Source organism: Ascaphus truei, chromosome 3 (genome assembly GCF_040206685.1).
Source record: "Ascaphus truei isolate aAscTru1 chromosome 3, aAscTru1.hap1, whole genome shotgun sequence".
In the NCBI taxonomy this organism is placed as follows: Eukaryota; Metazoa; Chordata; class Amphibia; order Anura; family Ascaphidae; genus Ascaphus; species Ascaphus truei.
In genome coordinates, this window is record NC_134485.1 from 418713515 (window position 1) to 418735984 (window position 22470).

Consider the following 22470-nt stretch of genomic DNA (forward strand, 5'->3'; position numbering starts at 1 on the left):
TGACAATGTTCTCTCTAGCCTGTGTGGGTAATTGAATGCAGCATACAGGAACAATCCCTCACACACACATTATACGCCCAGTAGCCCTGCTCAGGATATCTGTTCCTTCTCTCCTTTGGCATTTCCACTCACACGCCCAACAACCCGGCTCCTCACCCCTAGTTCTCCCTCCTGGACACGTGGGTTTAGCTTACAAGTATAAAAACATGTAATTACATGTGTTCCGTTTTGTATTGTGTGTATTATACCCACCAAATCTGACTTGACGAGTCTCTGCAAAAAATAACAAATTTAAAAAAAGGGTGTTTTATCTAGCTCCAATCTAATTTCCACCCAAAATAATTTAATATGGTCTCCCACTTAAAATTGTGCACGAAAACACAATGTGGCATGAAACAAGGAAAAACAGGGTCAAAGTGCTTCAGTGAGGCGAGCGGAAATTCTCTGCTGGAGTATGCTCCGCTTTAAGACGGTTTCTTCTAATATGGCTCCAACTGCCACGGCATTCATTCCGATACAAGGATGGAGTTCCTCCCTAGATCATTTACAAATGTATTTATTTACTAAATGATCTTTTATGTCACAATGCAGTATAATATGGGGTAGATACAAGAACAAAAAGACAGACGATACATACAATTTAAAACAAACTATAGGTAACGAGGTCCCTGCTAAAAGAAGCTTACACTCTAAATGCTACTATGTCAGGGGTGGCCACCTCCAGTCTGCAAGGGCTACCAACAGGTCAGGCTTTAGGGATCTCTGCTTTAGCACAGATTGAGCCACCTGTACTGAAGCAGGGATAGCCTTAAAACCTGACCTGTTGGTGGCCCTTGGAGGACTGAGTTGGCCACCCCAGTACCATGCCTTCTGTCTGCAGAACTGCATCTTTTCATTTATTTATGGCCATCATCGCACACAGACGCTGCTCACAAAAAAACACGCCTTCTTTGTCAACAAATAATAAAAAAATTAAAAATTAGTCCATGCTATTTGGGGAGCACACGCAAACGTGATAAATATACCGTACATATACCAACTTTAAGGATGAAATGGGTCTTTGTGCCATTGCCAGAATGGCATGCCCATTTCATGGGTCCCAGCTGCTGACCATTGCTCAGAGAACTGGAGCAGTGACATGAATAAAAGGCTACGGCCCGGCGCTACACGAGCGCCTGCCAGGCTGGCGGCGCGTGCAGCTCGTTTTCCAGTTCTGTGCAGAGCTTCAGGGGGAAAGACGGGGGGATGGGGGGGGGGGGCATGACGTCACCCGGCAGGTTCGCCCTCATTGGCTGAACTGCCGGGGACGTGGCCAGCGCTCCGTCACAAGTCCTCAACACAGTTTTCCTGGCTTCAGAAAAATCTGGCCGCGCGATGGCCAAGGTAGGTAGCGGGCCCTGTCCCTGCGGGGGGACCTACCCTTATGCTTAGAGTAGATGGGGTAGTTGTCAGGGTTGTTTGTGACTGTTTCATCAGTGATAACATGGTCCTGCTGCCAAAAGATGTTTACCTTTACAAAGAAAATGGTCTCTGGAAAAACACAGTATAATTTCATATGGCATTTTGCCTTTATGCAACAATAAACACTCCTCACCATGGCATGGCTGCCAAATTAAACTAGCACTAGAATCCAGGTGTAACGTGCGTTTTTCTTGCTTCAGCTTTAAAAATCCTCAAACACATCCTGAATATCAGCTATGTAAGGAGCCGCTAGTTATTCCAGCATTGACAAGCTCTTACATTCATTAGCAACAAGCCTGTTAGCTAGACTGACTTATTAAATAAGCTCGCCATTCATAGCTGGGTAACACTTTGTAAATTGTTTCCCTTTCTCCTTTAAAGTTCTCTGCATGTAAGAAAATTGAAGTATTGTCCTATGTCACTTTTAACCCAATTGCCAGAGGGGTCAGAATATTACAAGATGTTGCAGATCCCTTAAGCACCGAAGGAGTTAAACATTTATGTAACCGTATACAAGCAAATGCGACACAAGATAAAAAAAAGCTGAACACTGCTGATAAATCAATTTGAATCAAGTAAATAAAATGAATGCTTGTCTTGAACCTTTAAAGCTGCATTTCAGGCAATATCCTGCATCTGTGTTTTTTTTTAATAAATTAATTCTGTAGTAAGAAATAATACTTTTAGCATTTTCTGTTTTAAAAAAAAACTACTTTGAAAGACTGATTTTCTAGTATTCTATTTTAACAAGCATGCTTGTTCCTATAGGAACCATTTACATCTTAATATATAAAATCAAAGGTTGGTACTAGCTGCGGTGAATGTGATTGGTCCGTGGCCACCCTGACTGTCATTGCCCAAGAGGTACGCCCCACTGTGACACACACCGCCCACACGACTGTCATTGGCCAAAACTTACACTGACATCACTGACACACACCTACTTCACTGTCACACACTTGCACTGACAGCATACCCCCACAGAAGCCCTGCAGAGTCCTTGGTAAGTTCATCTCACACTCTCACCCCTGTGTGTGTGTGTACACACACACACACACACACACACACACACACACACACCTCCCTCCCGGCACTCACTTCCCTCCCTCCCGGCGGGGGGACAGGCAGTGGCCAGGCAGCCTCCGGAAGGACCCTCTTCCTCCTGCAGCTGCTCCCACCAGATGTCGCTCTCTCTTTCCTCAGGCTAGGCCTCACCTCCCTCCCCAGCCGTCACTCACCTCACCTCCCACTGTCCCCCCCTCCTGTCTTCTGTCCCCCCCCCCTCCTGTCCACTGTGTCCCCCCCCCTCCTGTCCACTGCCCCCCCCCTCCCTCCTGTCCCCCCTCCCTCCTGTCCACTGTCCCCCCCGCCCCTCCTGTCCACTGTCCCTCCTTCCCTCTGGGGGGTGGGAGAGGGGGAGCACACAAATAGGGGGAGAGGAGGCAGCAGGAAATTTAACTCACGGGCAACGCCGGGTCTCTCAGCTAGTTCCCCATATTTAAAGATGTCGCCAAACTTTGCCGATCAATAGACGGAGAACGAATTGACCGGCAGCTATGCCGTTCTTTAGGTAATTAGAGATTGCCCACATGAAACTATTGAAGTAAAAAAAAAAAAAATATATATAAAAGACTGAACTGCAGCTTTAATGTGCCTTCATGACAGCCACAAGGACCTGCAACTTGCTGTACCTTATGTCCAGAAGACTTCACCCGGCTTGCTCTATTCTATGGGACATCTCAGGGAGCTCTGAATATAACCAGAATGGATTGTGAAAATATTATATTTAGTAACCTATATAATGAAACATCTGTGCTGCACAAAATACATTTTCAGGTTGATACTACGCAACTTCACCCCGTGCTAACCCTATTAAAAGCCTTAGGATGTATGCCAAGAGGAACTTGGCGGATGCTAGAGAGTTCGTTTTTTGGAGCACAAACATTTTTACTACATAAAACACCAACATATGTACGCCTAGCGCAATCCATACCTGTGCGCCAAAGAAAAAAACATTATTTTTTTTTTAAGTCAAGACGCAATATGAGATTTTTCAGGTTAGTACAAGGGCGCACACAAGAGCAATTTAAAACGAGATTTCCCTGTGCCCATTTTACGCCCAAAAAGCTGTTTGCAACACTTTGCGTTCCAGCCATCTTTGCTACCAAATGTTTTAGGCAGCAGGGGGGGGGAGGATTTTCTCTGTTACATAACTGGCAGCAGCCATGATAATTTGTAATGAATCTCAGAGCAATTCAGCCTTCTGGTGTCAAATGATAATGCATGGCTGTCTCCTACAAAGAAAATACAGATCTATTTTTTCTAGATTGCCTTTGGTAAAGCTCCCGTAGTAATTACTGTGAAATTATTTTCTTTTCTCCAAGTGTGTAGTCACCACCAAATGACATCAATCCCACAGTCTCAAGTAAAGAACTCGTAAGCAAATCCCACTCAACCTACAACGTAGATCTGCTTGTTGTTCATCTTTTCCTGATGTCTCAACTACATCCATAACAGTCATTGTTCCATTAAATGATCTGTGTAACCCTGTTTATAGCAAACAAGAAAAGCGGTGCACTGAAGTAACTTTGTCAAAGTCCCTTGCGGGATGAAACGCGTCAGAGGTTATCTAGTTGGATGATGTTTGTCCATCTACTTCAATAAATAGCCGCGTTTCCGTTAGAGCTGCGTGTTGGTTTTACCTGGGTACCTCATTGCACCGCTTTCTTATTTGCTGTTCCGGATACCTCAGCTGGTTGCACGTGGATTTCACACACAGTCTCAGGCACCTATTCCGGTGCATCATCTCCTCTGCAGTGGGACACAACGGACACAGCGTGACAGCAGGTACTTTATTGGCAGAGTGGGTCGAGGGTGTCATAGCATCAGCCAGGCTGTTCCTATTCAGGATGGTCGGCGATTCTTAAGGGTACCCGTTATTACCCCTCCCCCCAACCTGCTTTATTTGTCCGCTGGATTTTCTATCATGTCATTTCATTAAGTGCCTTACCTATGTGTCTCTGATTATTAATGGACATATTATCCACGCTCTAGCCCTTGAGCACTGGCGGCAGCTTACCCCTCTGTTTCCTCTAACCATGTTTATACAATTTTCAAAGAATTTTCTATAGAAGTAATGCAAAATCCGGCACAACTTGCCCTTTAAGTACTCTTGCATTAATTACTGACATCACACCACACAAAACGTGCAACCATTGTGTCTCCTTGCATAGCTGCATTAGCACATACTAGCATATATTGGAGTAAAAGCACTTATTTATACAGAATTACGATTTTACAAATTTAATGTTAGGTTTTTTTTTTTTAATGTTACCACAATAACTAAGAAAATAAATTGATGTTGTAGATTAGTTTTTACATATGAGAAAATGTGAACATTTACAACAGAGAAAAGAATCCCTAATGTGAACACTCCACCTCTACCAATACTGTATAAAGTTTAATGATCTCGTGTTAATCTAAAGAGAAACAAACATAAGAAATGTACAACATTTTAAAGCCTAAAAAGGACACCAAGTACCAGACTGAGTCCTATCAAGGATCCCTATAATGAAGACATATTTCTAAATCCCAGAAATATGCACGTCAAAATTGTGATACACAGATATGTACGTTAGTTATCAGTGCTCTATATGTTCTATAGAGTCCCACACTAGGCGTGTGATATAATGGTAGGTAGATGTGCTGGCAAACAACCGCCAGTATTAAAGGTGCAAAAATGTAAAGCCAAAATAAACCAATGTGAATGAAGGACTAATTGGAGATATATATATATAGGTTTGTCGAACACTGTATATGTGTATATATATATATAGATATCTATATCTATATATACACACATATACAGTGTTCGACAAACCTATACATTTGCACGCCCCGGGCGAGTGGATTTAACATCGTGGCGAGCTCCTATTGGCCCAAGCAGCACACGTGTGGTATTAGGTGACGAGCAGATTTTTTTTGTTCGGCGAGTAGAATTTTTGGTGATTTGTCGACCACTGCACATATATATATACTAGCTGATATACCCGGAGGCAGGGAGGGGGAGTGAAAGGCAGGAGGGGGGGGGGGGGGCGTGAAAGGCGGGGGGGGCGTGAAAGGCAGGAGGGGGCGTGAAAGGCAGGAGGGGGGCGTGAAAGGCAGGAGGGGGGCGTGAAAGGCAGAGGGGGGCGTGAAAGGCAGGGGGGGGGCGTGAAAGGCAGGGGGGGGCGTGAAAGGCAGGGGGGGCGTGAAAGGCAGGGGGGGGGCGTGAAAGGCAGGGGGGGGGCGTGAAAGGCAGGGGGGGGGCGTGAAAGGCAGGGGGGGGCGTGAAAGGCAGGGGGGGGGCGTGAAAGGCAGGGGGGGGCGTGAAAGGCAGGGGGGGGCGTGAAAGGCAGGGGGGGCGTGAAAGGCAGGGGGGGCGTGAAAGGCAGGGGGGGCGTGAAAGGCAGGGGGGGCGTGAAAGGCAGGGGGGCGTGAAAGGCGGGGGGGGGCGTGAAAGGCGGGGGGGGGCGTGAAAGGCGGGGGGGCGTGAAAGGCGGGGGGGCGTGAAAGGCGGGGGGGCGTGAAAGGCAGGGGGGGGTGGTGTGAAAGGCGGGGGGCGTGAAAGGCAGGGGGGGTGGTGAAAGGCAGGGGGGGCGACACACACACACACACACACACAGTGTCACACACACACACACACACACACACAGTGACACACACACACACACACAGTGACACACACACACAGTGACACACACACACACACACAGTGACACACACACACACACGTCACCTAGAGCGACACACACGTGACACCTACCTCTACTTCCGGGCGCCGCCATCTTCTCACTCGGTGCCGCGAGGGTGGAAGGGGGTCCTTCCGGGTGCCACTATCTTAGGCGCCGCGAGGGAGGAAGTCGGTCCTTCCGGGCGCCGCCATCTTAGGCGCCGCGAGGGAGGAAGGGGGTCCTTCCGGGCGCCGCCATCTGAGGCGCCGCGAGGAAGCCTGCCTGGCCACTGCTTGTTCCCCCGCCGGGGATGGAGATGAGCGGAGCGCCGGGAGGGAGAGGTGAGCGGAGGGAGGGAGAGGTGAGCGGAGGGAGAGGTGAGTGTGTGGCGCCGAGGGGGAAGAGAGTGGCAGTTGGGTGACGTCAGACCCACCAATCTGATTGGCCAGAGGCTGAGGACCAATCAGATTCACCGCAGATAGCACTAACCATTTGATTTTTTATATATATATATAGACACACACACACACACACACACCAGTATTAGGTGAAACCTTTTTTATTTGGACTAACAATTTATGTCATAGGACAAGATTTCAAGAGTTCTCCACTCTTCGTCAGGATACACACACACACTAAGGTGTATAAACAGTACAATTTGCCAGATGGTATGGTTAGGGATATCTATACTGAATATGATTGATGTAATATGAGTGTTAACGAGCGGCAGTTATATATCACCCCCCTATTGAGCATCTCCTTATCAGTACTTGCTGTGTTCCAATAGCCTGATGTATATGACAGGCAATATGAATGTGGCGAGCTCCGGATTCATTGTAGGTTAGAGTGATCCATAATATAACCTGGCTCAGACATTTCATGGACAGTAAGAGATAATATATGTTGTTATGGAATTGTCCCAGACCAGATTAAAATGTGAGACAGCTGAAGTCATGAAGGAACTTAAACTGGTGGCAGGTTTGAGATCATCAGATAAGTTGATAGGTTCCAGTTGTGAGGTGCACGGTAAGAGAAGGAGCGGCGGATACTTTGTTGAACCTTGGAACTGTGAAGTCTTTGGGAGTCAGCTCTCAAGTGATAAGTGGTGTGTGTGGTAGGTGTGAGGAGCTTGTTCAGATAGGCAGGTAGCTTGCCCAGAAAGTATTTGAAGGGCAAAATAGTAAAAATAGACCATGTCTAGACTAAAAGAATAGGCAATTTAGTTCTTGGAGCATTTCTCAGTGGTGTGTGTTGTATTTACATTGGAGGACAAAGCGGCATATTGAGTTGTAGAGGGTGTCTAGTTTGCCAAGGTGAGTTTGGGGTGCTGTACCATATACTATGTCCCCATAGTCTATAATTGTCATTAGCATCTGCTGTGCAATGCACTTTGATCAGCTGGCTTAGGGAAGATTTATTCCTATAAAGTATACATCTGGTTTGGCATAGGTTTTAGATGTCAGGGTATCAATGTGCAACCCCAAAGTTAAACAGGAGTAAAAACCATATGTCCAGATATTTAAAACTAGTGACGGGGGCTAGAATGGTGTTAAGAGCTGGTTCTGATCTGTAGCTCCGTCATTGATAGCTTTAGAAATGTAGCCTTGGTCCCAAATACCATTTTTACAGTCTTGTCAGTGTTTAAGAACAGTTTGTTTTGTGAAATAAAAGTTGTCAAGTCTTGGAAAATCAAATTGAAGAACATGTTCAAGGGAGACAAGGGCTGTGTGCATATAAGATTGTGTCATCCGCATACATATGCATTGAAGCTCCCTTACAAGCTGTATGTGGATCATTAATGAAGACTGAAAAGAGTAAGGGCCCCAGAACAGAGCCTTGTGGGAGAAACAAAGGTGAAATCCAAGGGGTTGGAGTTATAGACATGTTGGGATCTACCCGATAGGTAACAGTGAAATCAGTTTTTAAGCGTGTTCCCCTATTCCAGAGCTTGCAAGATAACATTAACAACAGCATCAAAAAAGTATTTGCAAAATCTAGTAATATTGCACCAGATTAAGTTGTCCCACTTCCATTCCACACTGGATCTCATTGCAAACTTTTAACAGGGTAGTTACCGTGGAGTGTTTTGGGTGAAAGCCATATTGGAGTTGGCTGAGGAAATGTCATGGTATAGTAATCGCTTAATTGGGAGTGGACCCATTTTTCAATGGAGTTTGGATAGTATTGGGAGAAGAGAGATTGGATTGTAGTTTGAGACCGTTTTTTCATCCCCACTTATGAAGATTGTGACAACTCTGGCAGTTTTCCATGTCTTAGGGATATGGCGTGTTAACAAAATAGAGTTGATTAAGGTTCTAGTGACAGGGGCTAGAATGGCGAGATTTGGTTCTGATCTGCAGCTCTGTTAGTAGCTTTAGAACGTTGGCCTTGGTGCCAAATAAAATAGTACCAGTTTTTTCAGTTTTTAAAAACACTGTTTGTTTTTGGAAATATAGCAGAGAGAAAAGTGTTCTATCCAAAGAGGGATAGAATCAAAGACCCCAATTACATGCACTCTAAAGTGTTTCTACTATAGTAAGTATGTATTATGTCGGATGGGGAAATCCCATAGTGGACACCCATCAGTGTTTAAGTTCTGCGATTCTGGAGATGATATGAATAGAACATCGACCCATCCTCTAGAATGTGAATACGTATATGGAAGTAGATTTAAAAACAATATATACATTTATTCAGGGCACTTTGCACTCTAAAGGACACAAAGGGACACTCTAAAGGACACAAAAGGGAGGGTCACCGAGAACAAGTAGTTTAAGGATTGGCTGTCTAACCAATCACCTAAAAATTTCAGTCAATCCAAATGTTAAAATGTACACAGTGGTATAAATAATTCTGAGGCTGAGCAAAGTATACTTAGTTATTTGTACAAATTAGAGAGTGTACACACACACACACACACACACACACACACACACACCTCTCAGATAGAGCTCTATTGATGTCTGGGAGCAGTAGGTGGTAACTTGGTGTATTCGAGCCGGTTGAATATAGTGGAGACAGCTCGATATTGTGCAGAGTAAGCAAGCGTATTTCCTGATCCCATAGACCAGTCCGTTTTGTGTGCAAAGTAGATGGCGCTATCCTAATTTGCGTTGAACAGCCGTTTGGAGTGATTCGACACCCAAAGTCAAAAGGTGTTTGTGAAACACTCAGGAGCTCCAAACGGATCATCAGCTGATGTTCCTGTTGCTGCGCAGAGTTTTTTTAAGGGTATTTCCCGTCCACGGAGATCGGCTTAACCTAATCCGCATTGGGCGACCATAGGAGTGATTCCCAACGCCCAAGTAAAAAGAGTTGTATGGAGGTGTTCATGAGCTCCAACACGGGACGTCCGTTGCGGTTTGTATCTGAATAGCCTCAGAGACGTCGATGATATGACGCCAGCAAACGTCCCTTTCGCGTTAGAGCTTTGTCAAGGGAGATCATCTCCAATGGCCGCCCAATGAGTCAACAGTGGAAAAAAGGACATGCTATTTTCTTCCAACACTAATGGGGATCTATTCTGGGAACTTTGAAGAGTCCTTCACCTGTGGATCGACGTGAGCAATTGGCAGTGTAGGGAACCAATTATTTCTGATAGTTGGGACCCTGATTATGCAGGTCTTTGTAAGTCAGCAAGCCAATCATGAAACAGATTCGCCATCTAACAGGCAGCAAGTACAGAGTACAGGTGTAAAGTGCCAAGAGAGGGCCTGGTTTGTTAACTTGGCCACAGCATTCTGTAACAGCTGCAGCAACTTTGTTTCCGGAAGCACCAGGTAAAATGCATTGCCATAATCCAGGCATGAAGACACAAAAGGTATGAACGTATGAACCAGTGTAGGGAGATCTTCTGGGTGAATCAAGTGCTTAAACTTTTGATATGTTCCTCAGGTGAAAAAATGAGGATTTGATTACAGCCGATGCATGATGTTTAAGTGTCTAGCCACAATCTAGGACGACACCAAGATTGCTCACACAGTCAGAGTTTAGCAGCAGGGATACGCTCGAGAGCCTTGTTTTGTGGTAGATAGACCTTTTCCACCTTTGTATTAAAGTCCATCCTAATAACATTTTTGGGGAAGGTTCTAGAATGCTTTTTTCTTTGTTTATAAGACAACCATGCTGTTGTTGAATGGATATTACCATTCTCACAGTCTTTTGTCTCCTCAGAACAGAATATTGTTCGAATACCATCCAATATGGTATGACCGAGATTCATATTTTGAGGTATTTGTTCACATTTGAGGTCCAAGACCAAAAGAGAATAATCCTGACAGCTTAGTTACCATGAAAAGATTGTAATACATTCCCTTTTACTGAGATGGAGGAGGCATCTGAAAGACTACATCAACATTTCTTAAATAGTTTTTTTCCCCCAAAAAAGCCAATTAAATCAAATATGATTGTTGGAAAACCATTGAGATCTAGAATCTGTTCCCCTTTGGAACCCTCTTGTACTTTACTGCATATACATTCAAGATAATGTAAAACCCATAAGTGGACCCACACATCTGAAATTAGAAAAAAAACCCTGAAGATTCCTGACTGGAAACATGGCGAGTGGGTCCTCTCCTTATGTCCGAAAATTGTATTAGGGGGCTTAATACAGCAGCCAGACAGAAATTGAGCCTTAAAAATGCAGGCTGCCATTTTTTTTACTTCCACCCTAGGGTCCTTGAGAAACTGCAGCTCCAATTACCTGAAATCCCCAGGACCCTGTATCAGTGTAATCGAGATACACTGACCAGACTCAACGCTGATGAATTGTGTGCAGTACAGTAGGCTTCTCATAGCATTGGACCTAACACCACACAATGCAGCATGCCCTCCTGGTGCCATCAACAGTGTACCTCAGAGTTGCATCCTTCCAGGTGAAGCATGGCACAAGGCAAGATCAATGTGAATGAGAAACTTTGGCCAAGAGCTGCAGCAGCGAAAAGGCAGGGGACTCTGGGAGGAGTGAATCGGTCAAGTGGCTGTGTAACTGCAAAAAGGCACAAAGGAAGACGCTTGGACAGAAAACATTCTACTACTTACAGGACAAAAAAACCACCTGAGAAAAAAAGGGAGGAGCCTTTTATTTCCAGAAAATCAGAAGTAGTCTTACTGCCAGCTGGAGATTAGTGTGCATGGCCATGGGGGATGTTAGTTCTTGGGAATGTAATTTCCAATTTCACCTGTCATTCTGAATACATAAATGTATAATTCAAAACTAGGTGGGTAATTCAATTTCTAACCAGTTTCATGAGAAATAATTAACTTATTATAAAATGGTGTTGAATCATACATTGCATGATAGCAGTACAGGTTCTTGAGAAGAATTGGGATTCTGGCGTTTAATTCTCTCACCATCCCCATCCCATTCCCCCCGCCCCCCATTTATCAATCAGTGGTGTTTTACCAGTGCTGTTTGGTTAAAACCTAAAATGGGAATCCCTAATTATAACCCACTGAGGAGTTGTATTGTTTATTTTGTAAAGCACTGTGTACATTGTTGGTACTATACAAATAAAAATATACATACAAATATTATCTAATAAGATTGGCACTTAGGTTAACAAAATGTAGTGGAAAGAATGACACTCCAGCTTACAGCTGTAGGACAGGTGGACTAATTTGAATTTGATTAAAATAATGTGAAAACATATATCCCAACACCAAAAGTATTATTTCCAGGCTGCAGCATATGTATTATTTAATGAAGGTGTGCTTCCTATGTTTCTGTTCACCTAATCCTAAAAGCTGGAAGAGTGAGATGAGACACGAACCATACATTCAGTGATCCACATGTCAGCAATTCGCATCTCCACAATGACTATCAGAGGAATGATTAACAGGCAACACTAGTTTTCTACCTTATTTTGCTATCAGCACAAAAAACTATGATTTCATTAGTTATGAGCGGCTAAAGAGCTCATATTCAGACAATGCAAGTCTTATACTGTAGATTGGACAACTTTCCTTTGCAGAACTAAAATATCCAAACACACATAAATGGGAGTACATGGGCAATAGCAAGAATAGTTGCAAAAGTACAGAGACTGGTACAAAACTAACATGTACTGTACAGCCTGTCTGTCTATGTTCATTACGTTTCAGTGTTAACAATGGAAAAAAATTGGCACTCATATTGAATTTGGTGTATCGATACACTATTTTTTAGTTCCCATACTGCCCCCATGTCTCCTAACTGTGGACAGGCTGCCATGAGGAGGAACGTAAACACCGGAAATGAAGCCTCCTTTCCTATTATCGGTTTTAATCGATGGCGCGAAGTGACCGATCGGTGGTGTTTCAGTTAAAACCTAAAACCGTGATCTGTGCAAAATTAAAGCAGCAGAACGTTTATTTTTATAAGGCGAAGACCCCCTGCTTCAAACTTATAATGCTTTAAAAAAAAATTTTAAAAAGCAGGATTTCTGCTTTAAGTTTAGTGCAATGTAAAGCTAATCAGGGGATTTGATCTGAACACTAGCTCAGACCCGAAACATTACCAGTAACTTTTTAATTAGGCAACATTGTTGTTAAGAAATCATTAGCATCCCAAAAATCATACCTCATCAATCAAGACACCTGGCTGCAAAATTCTGTATGAAAAATAAACTATGATCTTAAAAATAAAAAATAAATAAAAAACACATTTTAAGGTTATCCATCACAGAAACACATTAGGGATCATAATCTTCCAGCTGTAAAACTAGAGCAAAAAAACTGCACCAAGTTTATCAAGATTTTTCTCCCCCAATGAAACCAACGAGATGTATGAAAGCTGATAGATCTGGTGCAGTAGTTTTGTACCAGATTTGCAGCCAGGAGACATTGATAAATAAGCACCATTGATTCTTATTAACAACATAGCTGTTGGCCTCAATGCATGCTGCCCCTGCAGCAGCAAACCATCAGCAATTGGGAATAGCATTTACTAATGAAGAATAGGGCTGCATGAACTACAGTATGCTGGGAAAAATGAAGGCAACAGCAAATGTTAACTACAGAAAAAAAAAGGGGGGGGGGTAGTTTATCAAAAAGGCACACAAAGAAACTACAATGAACATGATTTGTAGACAATCAGATATCAGAATCTTAGAAGGAAGAGTCGCGTACACAGCAGCTGGGAGAAAATGAGACAAAGGCGAAAAGAGAGGAAGACAGATTTCAATATCTGAATCAGCCTCCACTCTTACATATGTATATTTGAAAACTAGGGGCTCTTTTTACCACTCTGATCAAATTGATGATATTCCTATTTAACTGGACATACAAGCTCAACACATACTTTCATTTACAGATTCAGTGTTTTTTTTTTATTATTATGTAGAATATACCTTTGGACTGTAAGGCAATGTAAAATAAGTTCTCATTGTCTAGCTGAATACATCTCTTTAATTTGGGGGAAGGGCTTAAAAATATTCCCATGTTGGCAAGTCACAAAAAGGAAATGCCAAGAGCCTTCTCTCAAAATGTATTTATTTATAAAATATTTTACCAGGAAGTAATACATTGAGAGTTACCTCTCGTTTTCAAGTATGTCCTGGGCACAGAGTTAAGACAAATGGTTACAAATACAGTTACATAAATGAACAGGGTATACATTATATACAAGACATTGCATGCACAGTTAAAGAAAATATATATTATGGGCGTATGAAACAGTTACAGACCAGATTAAAAAGTGTGAGACAGCCTTAGTTTTGAAAGAACTTAAACTGGCGGTGGATGTGAGAGTATCTGGTAGGTTGTTCCAGTTTTGGGGTGCACGGTAAGAGAAGGAGGAACGGCGGATACTTTGGTGAGCCTTGGGACCATGAACAGTCTTTTGGAGTCTGATCTCAGATGATAAGTGCTGCATGTGGTAGGGGTGAGGAGCTTGTTCAGATAGGTGGGTAGCATGCCCATAAAGAATTTAAAGGCAAGACAGGAAAGGTGAACTTTGCGCCTAGAGACTCGAGTGATGACCTAGTTCATTGAGCATTTCGCAGTGGTGTGTGTTGTAGTTGCATTGGAGAACTGAATGACAAATTGAATTGTAGAGGGTGTCAAGTTTGCTAAGATGGGTTTGAGGTGCCAAGCCATATACTATGTTTCCATAGTCAATAATTGGCATTAGTATCTGCTGTGCGATACGCTTTCTGACCGGGAGACTTAGGGAGGATTTGTTCCTGTAAAGTACCCCTAGTTTGGCATAGGTCTTGGTTGTCAGGGTATCAATGTGCATTCCGAATGTTAAGTGGGAGTCAAACCATAAGCCCAGGTATTTAAAACTAGTGACAGGGGTTAGGCCTTGGCCATGTTTACCGCTTGCTGGCGGAAGCGTGCTGACGCGCGCTCCCGCTCAGCACTGAGCCTCTACAGCCGCAATTAGAGAGGCTTTAGTAGGGGCTCACCTGCGCTTCCGCGCGCTTGCGGAAGCGCAGGTCTTAGGGGAATTTAAAATTCCCCCGCTTGCCGGCGCGACAGGCCGGTCACGTGAGCGGTTCGCCCAATGAGGGTGAACCAGCTCTGTGACGTCACTGGCCCGCCCCCGACCAGTGACGTGCCCTCCCCCCGGCCCGCCCCCTTACGGCGAGCAGGACAAGCAACTGCAAGGCCAGGGAAAGCACCCGCTTTCCCTGAGCCTCAGCGCGCATCAGCACGCCAGCGGTAAGCATGTCCAAGGCCTTAGGGTGGTGTTAGCGTTGGTTCTAAATCAGGAGCTCAGTCGCTGGAAGCTTTAAAAATGTAGTCTTGGTCCCAAATACCATTGTTACAGTCTTGTCAGTGTTTAAAAACAGTTTGTTTTGGGAAATCCAGTTTTCGAGACTCAAAAAGTCAGACTGAAGTATGTGTTGAAGGTCAGAGAGGCTATGGCTGTGTGCATATAGGATTGTGTCCTCTGCATACATGTGTATAGAGGCTCCCTTACAAGCTGTAGGAAGATCATTAATGAACACTGAGAAGAGTAGGGGCCCCAGAACAGAGCCTTGCGGGACACCATAGGTGATAGCCAGGGGGTTGGAGTTAGAGCCTGAGATGGACACATGTTGGGATCTTCCTGATAGGTAGGACTGAAACCAGTTTAAAGCATGCTTCCCTATTCCAGAGCTCTGGAGTTTGTTAAGCAGGATAGCATGATCAACTGTATCAAAAGCCTTTGCAAAATCTAGGAATACTGCACCAGTGAGTTCTCCCCGTTCCATTCCACACTGGATTTCATTGCAAACTTTTAGCGGGTAGTTACGGTGGAGTGTTTGGGACGAAAGCCAGATTGGAATTGGCTAGGGAAATTTGTCTTGGTATAGTAATCGCTTAATTGGGAGTGGACACATTTTTCCATGATTTTGGATAGAATTGGGAGAAGTGAGATTGGCCTGTAGTTTGAGACAGTGTTTTTGTCCCCACTTTTGAAGATTGGGACAACTCTGGCAGTTTTCCAGGTCTTAGGGATATGGCCTGCAGACAGGATAGAGTTGACTATGGAAGCAATTGGTTTGGCAATGGCTGGGGCACCAAGTCGTAGGAACCTAGATTGTAGTAAGTCAGATTCGCATTGGCTGCTTAGTTTTAGTTTGAGGAGCGCTTGTGTAACTCCTCTTCAGATACTGGGCCAAATTGAAAATTGTGGGCAGTGTTAGGAGGGGGTGGGGCTATGTGGGTACTCCCAGGATGAGATTCAGGTTTGTGGTTTGGGCTGCGTTTCGCTAATAAGTTAGTGGCACACCCCACAAAGTAATCATTGAATGCATTTGCAATGTCAGTGGGGTTTGTCAGAGTAATATCCCCCTTAGTGATATTACTTGGTTGTTGATGGTTAGGAGGCTGGAATATATTGTTGATAACCTTCCAGAAGTTAGCTGGGTTTTATGTATTTTGGTGGAGATTGTCAAAGTAATATTGTGCTTTTGCGTGTCTTGTTTGCCTTGTGCACATGTTCCACAGGCATCGATAGTGATTGAGATCCTTGGTAGTGCCACTTACTTTGTAGCTTTTCCACAAGGTATCCCTGAGCTGGTAGAGTGCAATAAGGTCAGTTGTAACCCATGGAAGGTGGGCCCCCCGTACCCTTATTTTGCGTAGTGAAGCATGGGTATCGCTGAGTTTTAAGAACTCGGGTATGGAAATAGTCGAGCGCAGAATCAGTGTCGGGAATTAAATCGATTCTGTGCCATGGGCAGTTGGTAAGGTCATCCAGAAACTGTTGTGGGTTAAAGTTTTTAAATGTTCTAGTGAGGAGAACTTTAGGGCTTGAATGGGGCGGTTTAATTTTCCTTACACAGTACACTATTGCATGGTCACTGAAAATATCAGGAAGGATGCCAGAGGATTGGATTCTGCTGAGGTTTGAGGAGAGAATCCAGTCTAGCAAGGAATGGTTATGCGATTTCAGGTTTGTCCATGTGGGTTGGGAAATTAGTTGTGATAGGTTAAGTGACTTGAGTTGTATCTGGATTTTGTGGTTTTTAGGGTCAAGCCAATTGAAGTTGAAATCCCCAAGAACTAGCAGCTCACTCTTCTCATTCAGAGAGGAAATGGAGCCAAGAAACTGGGTGATATCAGTCAGGGATTGTAGAGGGGCGGTAGATGCCAGCGAGCAAGATGGGCTTAGAACAGGGGAGGCAGATTTTGCCAACTAGAATTTCAAAAGAGGGTGGGGCTTGGGGGGCAATTTAACAGTGTAAATTGTAATGTGTCTGCAATATAAAATAACACCCCTCCTCCTCTCTTTGACCTATCTCTCCTAAAAATGGAGTATCCCTGAATGGCGATATTTGCATCAGGGGTTTTAGGGGTTAGCCATGTTTCTGTAAGAATGATGGCTTTGGGTTTATGCATAAGGCATTTCCTTTTCTAATGCAGGAACAGAAACCAAAATGTATCTATACACATACATACATACATACATACATTACATACCACGACCCATTATTGTATATTTATATAGAAATAGAACCAACAGTCTATTAAGCACCCAACAGATATAATATACAAGAAAGAATACATGGAAGAACAATACAACAACGAGGGGGTAAAGGAGCAACTGCCCTGCAGCACGTCCCATGTTAATAGGTATGTTGAGTGTAAGCTCTCACCAGCAGGGTCCCATTACCTTTTGTATCGGTTTGTCCTTATTTGGTATGTCATTTACAGCTCTCTGTACCCCCATTGTGCGGTGCTGCGCAATGTTGGCGCTATACAAATTAACGATGTTAATCTCAAATGTTGGGACAAACTTATTTAAAAATGTAAACAATCAGTGATATTATAGAAGTACTTTCGGATCATGTATTACACATAACTCATCAAAATCTCCTCAAGAATAGCTTCATGTTCAAAATTGGAACAAAAACAAAGGATTAGTCAAATAAAACAAATGTTATTGGAATAAATAATATTTTCATCAGTGCATTCCAAAATACGCAACCTGAAGAACAAAAAAGGGTTTATAAATAGAGCTGCAAGAAGACCGAGGAAAGCAGTGAGGTTTCTGGCCTTGCTCAGCATGCGGCAGCTTTGCCTCTTTACAAAACACCCCGAGGAGGTCATTCAAAGATCATAGCAAAGTCACATTTTCAGCCAAATTTTGAACAAAGACTGATCAGTATTGTGATTATTAATCCCAATTATTTTATTCTTTTACTTCTGTGCTTTGATGCATTTGTACATGCCATTGCCCATTTTCTGCTAAATAACACCAAAAAAAAAAAGGAAATGAGCACTAAAGATTTTGATGTGCCCTTTGGTAGGGTAGTTTATTTATATTCCCAATATATTAGTAGTATCCAAATGCTGTCTGCAGAACAAAGAAATGCATAAAAAAAAAGCCACCACGTCTAAAACCTGCCTGCTACATACTGCAGCATATTGAATATTTGTGCTTGTGCTTGTTTACATGGAGCAATGCACCATATAGGATGAATGAGATAAGGTCCCCATTATGGCTAGGTATTGATCAGGATAAATAGACAAATAATGTACACATCAACACGTAAGTGATGTCTGCAGACATTCAAATATATTAAAATCCGTGATAAAAGATGTATATTTCTTTATCAAAGTAAAGAGTCAAAACATAATGATGCAGAACTCTGTATTTACGTCTTTAATACCATATAGGCTTGCAGCAGATTATATATAAACAATGTGGACTTTTCACAGCTCTCACTGTGCTTAGGGGAACATGACAATGAAAAAGCACGAACAAAGGATGCAACACACAAAGCTACTCACTTACAGTGTTGCTCTTAACCCTTTTGTCTGCCAGACAGCATTAACAGCACACTGCGGCTGTAAAGGGGTTAAGTTAAGATTGTTTAGAGACATTTAAGAATAAAAGGTAGTTACCACACACTATTTTCACCACAATCATGTACTTCTCCATCTTATTCCCCAGTCTCTTCCAATCCTCTCTCGACTCAACTTCTCCTCAATCTTAATTTAGCCTGCAGATAGACATAGCAGTCCGTCAGTGGAATTATGTCTATGCCACCCAGTAGTCAGACAGGAAGAGGTCCTTCTGACACAAACCTTACCCCAACTTTCTATCCTCATAATTCCAGTGTAAATGCAACTGCATAGCACACCACATCCTGCCTTGATAAACTTACACCATCATCAATTTGACTGCTTACATAGCTTCACTATAACTCTTCAAAAATGATCAACCTTCACTTGACAGTCTACTCCATATATTACCAACTCCAACCAGACCAGCTCCCAAAAATACTATTCAATACCAAATCATCTAATCCAAATTTCCTAACCGGATGCCTGCTGCCTAACACTGAAAATACCACCACTGACTTACCTTCTTCAATTTCTTAAAAACTATTACATCACATCAATGTTTCATTGCACCTTCTCCAAGGTCCTATCTCCTGCACTTTAACCAAATAATTGCCATACGTGCAATATACCAAGCTGTACCCCGCTACCTCTTCCATCCACCCCCAAGAAAGCGCCTTCTCCTAAGATATTGCCCCCCAACAAATGCAGTTAATTTTAACACAAAACCACAATGTTGCCCCAAAACATTAACATCCATCACAGCAAATGCCCATAAAACTACCACCACCACCACCACCACCACAGTATCTAATACATCTGACCATAACAGCACCTCTTACCCAATCTTATACTTTCTCTACCAAACATTACTATCCAGGCAGAACACTTCCTTCACTCTCCACTGCATCCAATAACCCTCTCACCAAAACATTACTAACCACCACAGCATCCAATACCCCACTCACCAAAACATTACTAACCACCACCGCATCCAATACCCCACTCACCAAAACATTACTAACCACCACAGCATCCAATACCCCACTCACCAAAACATTACTAACCACAGCATCCAATACCCCTCTCACCAAAACATTACTAACCACCACAGCATCCAATACCCCACTCACCAAAACATTACTAACCACCACCGCATCCAATACTCACTCACCAAAACATTACTAACCACCACAGCATCCAATACCCCACTCACCAAAACATTACTAACAACCACAGCATCCAATACCCCTCTCACCAAAACATTACTAACCACAATAGCATCCAATACCCCTCTCACCAAAACATTACTACCCACAATAGCATCCAATACCACTCTCACCAAAACATTACTGCGCCGCCTCCACTAATCATGCATCAGAATACCTCCATCCACGAATCACTCTGCACCTACTACTTCCCCCACCCCCTTCATCACAAGACTAATACCCCCTCCCCCATCCCAAGGCTCTCTCTATACCCTCCCCCCACCACAAGACTCTCTCTAATACCCCCTCCCCCCAACTAAAATACACCTGACTTCCGTCACTGACCATCCGCCAGCGCACCCCTCCCCCACAACACCGCCCCTGTCCTCAATTTACCGCCCGACTCCTCCCCCTCCCTCATACCTCTCTCCCACACACATTATCTGCCCCCTGCCTCTGGGTATCCGTGCTCCCCGGGAGCCCAGTGACCGCCCCTCACAATAACACCGAGCACACACCGCCCCCGTGTGTCCCCCTCCCCCGTGTATCCCTCTCCCCGCCCGCTCCGGGCGCCATGGAATAATCACCGCGTCCCCGTCCTAACCCGCCTCACTCACCGGCGCGGCCTTGTCCTTTATCCTCGCTTTCCGCCGCTGTGGGAAGGTTGGATGCGCCGCTCGGTGCTAATGGCTTCCCTGTGTCAGGAATCCGGAGACAAGAGGAGAAAGGGGGCGGGAACCGGAGCTGTGCGGGGGCGCGCGCGCGTCACCGTGATATCACCTCGGCAGAGAGGGAGGCGGGCGCACGAGGATACAGAGGGGAAAGGGGCGCGAGACTTGTGGGGTTTTTTTTTTTTTTCTTGAATGTTTTGTACACAGTGTGAAAGTGGTGACGTCGCGCGCAGTGAGGGGGCGCGTGAGGATGGAAGAGAAGGGCGCGTGCACGCTACGGCGCTGTCCCTCGCGCCAGTCAGCTCTCTTTCCACTGCGTGTTTTTTTTTTTTTTTTTTTATAATAGCTGTAAATCTTTATTAAAATAAGGCAGTTGACAATATTAGGAAATTATGCGTTATCATCTTTCAGAGGTCTGTCTGTCTCTCTCTCTCAATCAAATTAGCTTTATTGGCATGACGAAAGAACATTTCAGTATTGCCAAAGCGTGAATAATAGGGAGATAGGGAGAGGGTGACAATGATTACACGAATACTAGGGGTAGGTATAATGATTGCACGGTATATGGGTAACAGTTTCACACAGGGATGTGGGGTTAGTGGGCGTCTCTCAGCCTGTGGCAGGTGCTGATATAGTGTGCAGCCAGTCTGCTGTGGTTTCATCTCCCAGGAGGATCGCTATTTTTGGTTCTCTATATCAGCGTTTCCCAAATGGTGGGTCGCGACCCGGCACCGGGCACGGCACCAAAATTGCCGGGTCGCAGCGAGGCTGGCCGCGCGGTGTCTCTCCCAGCCCCTCCCGCTCGAGTTAAAAAAATAGCAGCGATTCCCCCTGCGGTCCCGCGCGCATGCGCAGGGCAAGCAGGGACGCTCCCTTCCTCCCCCCCGCTCCCAACGTGGGACGGAGGCGGAAGTACTATCTCCTCTGCGGCCCGCTTCCTCCCGCGACCCGCTTCCAGAGCTCACCTCCCGTGGCACCCCCTCCTGAGCCCACCTCCCGTGGCATCCCCTCCCGAGCCCACCTCCCGGGGCACCCCCTCCCGAGCCCACCTCCCGTCCACCCCCTCCCGAGCCCACCTCCCGTGCCCCCAAGCCCACCTCCCGTCCCGGGCAGCAGGGGATATCGGGGGCAGCAGGGGAAAGCGTCCGGCCTCAAGGTAAGTCACCTCACCCAGTCACTGTCACCCACCCAGTCACTGTCACCCACCCAGTCACTGTCACCACCCAGTCACTGTCACCCAGTCACTGTCACCCACCCAGTCACTGTCACCCACCCAGTCACTGTCACCCACACAGTCACTGTCACCCACCCAGTCACTGTCAAGTCACTGTCACCCACCCAGTCACTGTCAAGTCACTGTCACCCACCCAGTCACTGTCACCCACCCAGTCACTGTCCCCCACCCACCCAGTCACTGTCACCCACCCAGTCACTGTCACCCACCCAGTCACTGTCACCCACCCACCCACTGTCACCCACCCAGTCACTGTCACCCACCCACCCAGTCACTGTCACCCACCCACCCAGTCACTGTCAAAGTCACTGTCACCCACCCAGTCACTGTCACCCACCCAGTCACTGTCACCCACCCACCGTCACCCACCCAGTCACTCACCCACCGTCTCCCACACCACCCGCCCATTCACTGCCTCCCACCCAAGTGTTCCAGTCCCCCCTCCCAGTCCCCCCTCCCACCCACCCACCCAGTCCCAGTCCCCCCTCCCCACCCACCCAGTCCCAGTCCCCCCTCCCACCCACCCAGTCCCCCAGTCCCCCCACCCACCCAGTCCCCCCCACCCACCCAGTCCAGTCCCCCCTCCCCACCCACCCAGTCCCCCCTCCCACCCACCCAGTCCCCCCTCCCACCCACCCAGTCCCAGTGCCCCTCCCACCCACCCAGTGCTAGTCTCCCCCCACCCAGTCCAGTCTCCCCCACCCAGTCCCACCCAGTCCCCAGTCCCACCCAGTCCCAGTCCCCCCACCCACCCAGTCCCCCCTCCCACCCACCCAGTCCCCTCAAGGTCCCCCCTCCCACCGTCCCAGTCCCCCCTCCCCCCCAGTCTCCCCTCCCACCCTGTACCCCCCCCCCACCCACCCAGTCCCCCCTCCTCCCACCCACCCAGTCCCTGCCCCCCCCCTCCAGTCACTCACATCCGT

The 22470-nt window shown here is 45.6% G+C and overlaps 1 protein-coding gene across 2 annotated transcripts in view; it reads right to left on the reverse strand.

Annotated features, from left to right (window-relative positions):
• Positions 1 to 20443, reverse strand: part of FAM168A (family with sequence similarity 168 member A) — a 152294-nt gene extending 131851 nt beyond the window's left edge. The window contains exon 1 of one of the 2 annotated variants that reach the window (XM_075592730.1): positions 20260 to 20443. The gene's annotated coding sequence lies outside the window, so the exon portion shown is untranslated. The remainder of the gene's footprint in view (positions 1 to 20259) is intronic. The other variant, XM_075592731.1, reaches the window with a different exon arrangement.
• Between the last annotated feature and the right edge of the window lie 2027 nt (positions 20444 to 22470).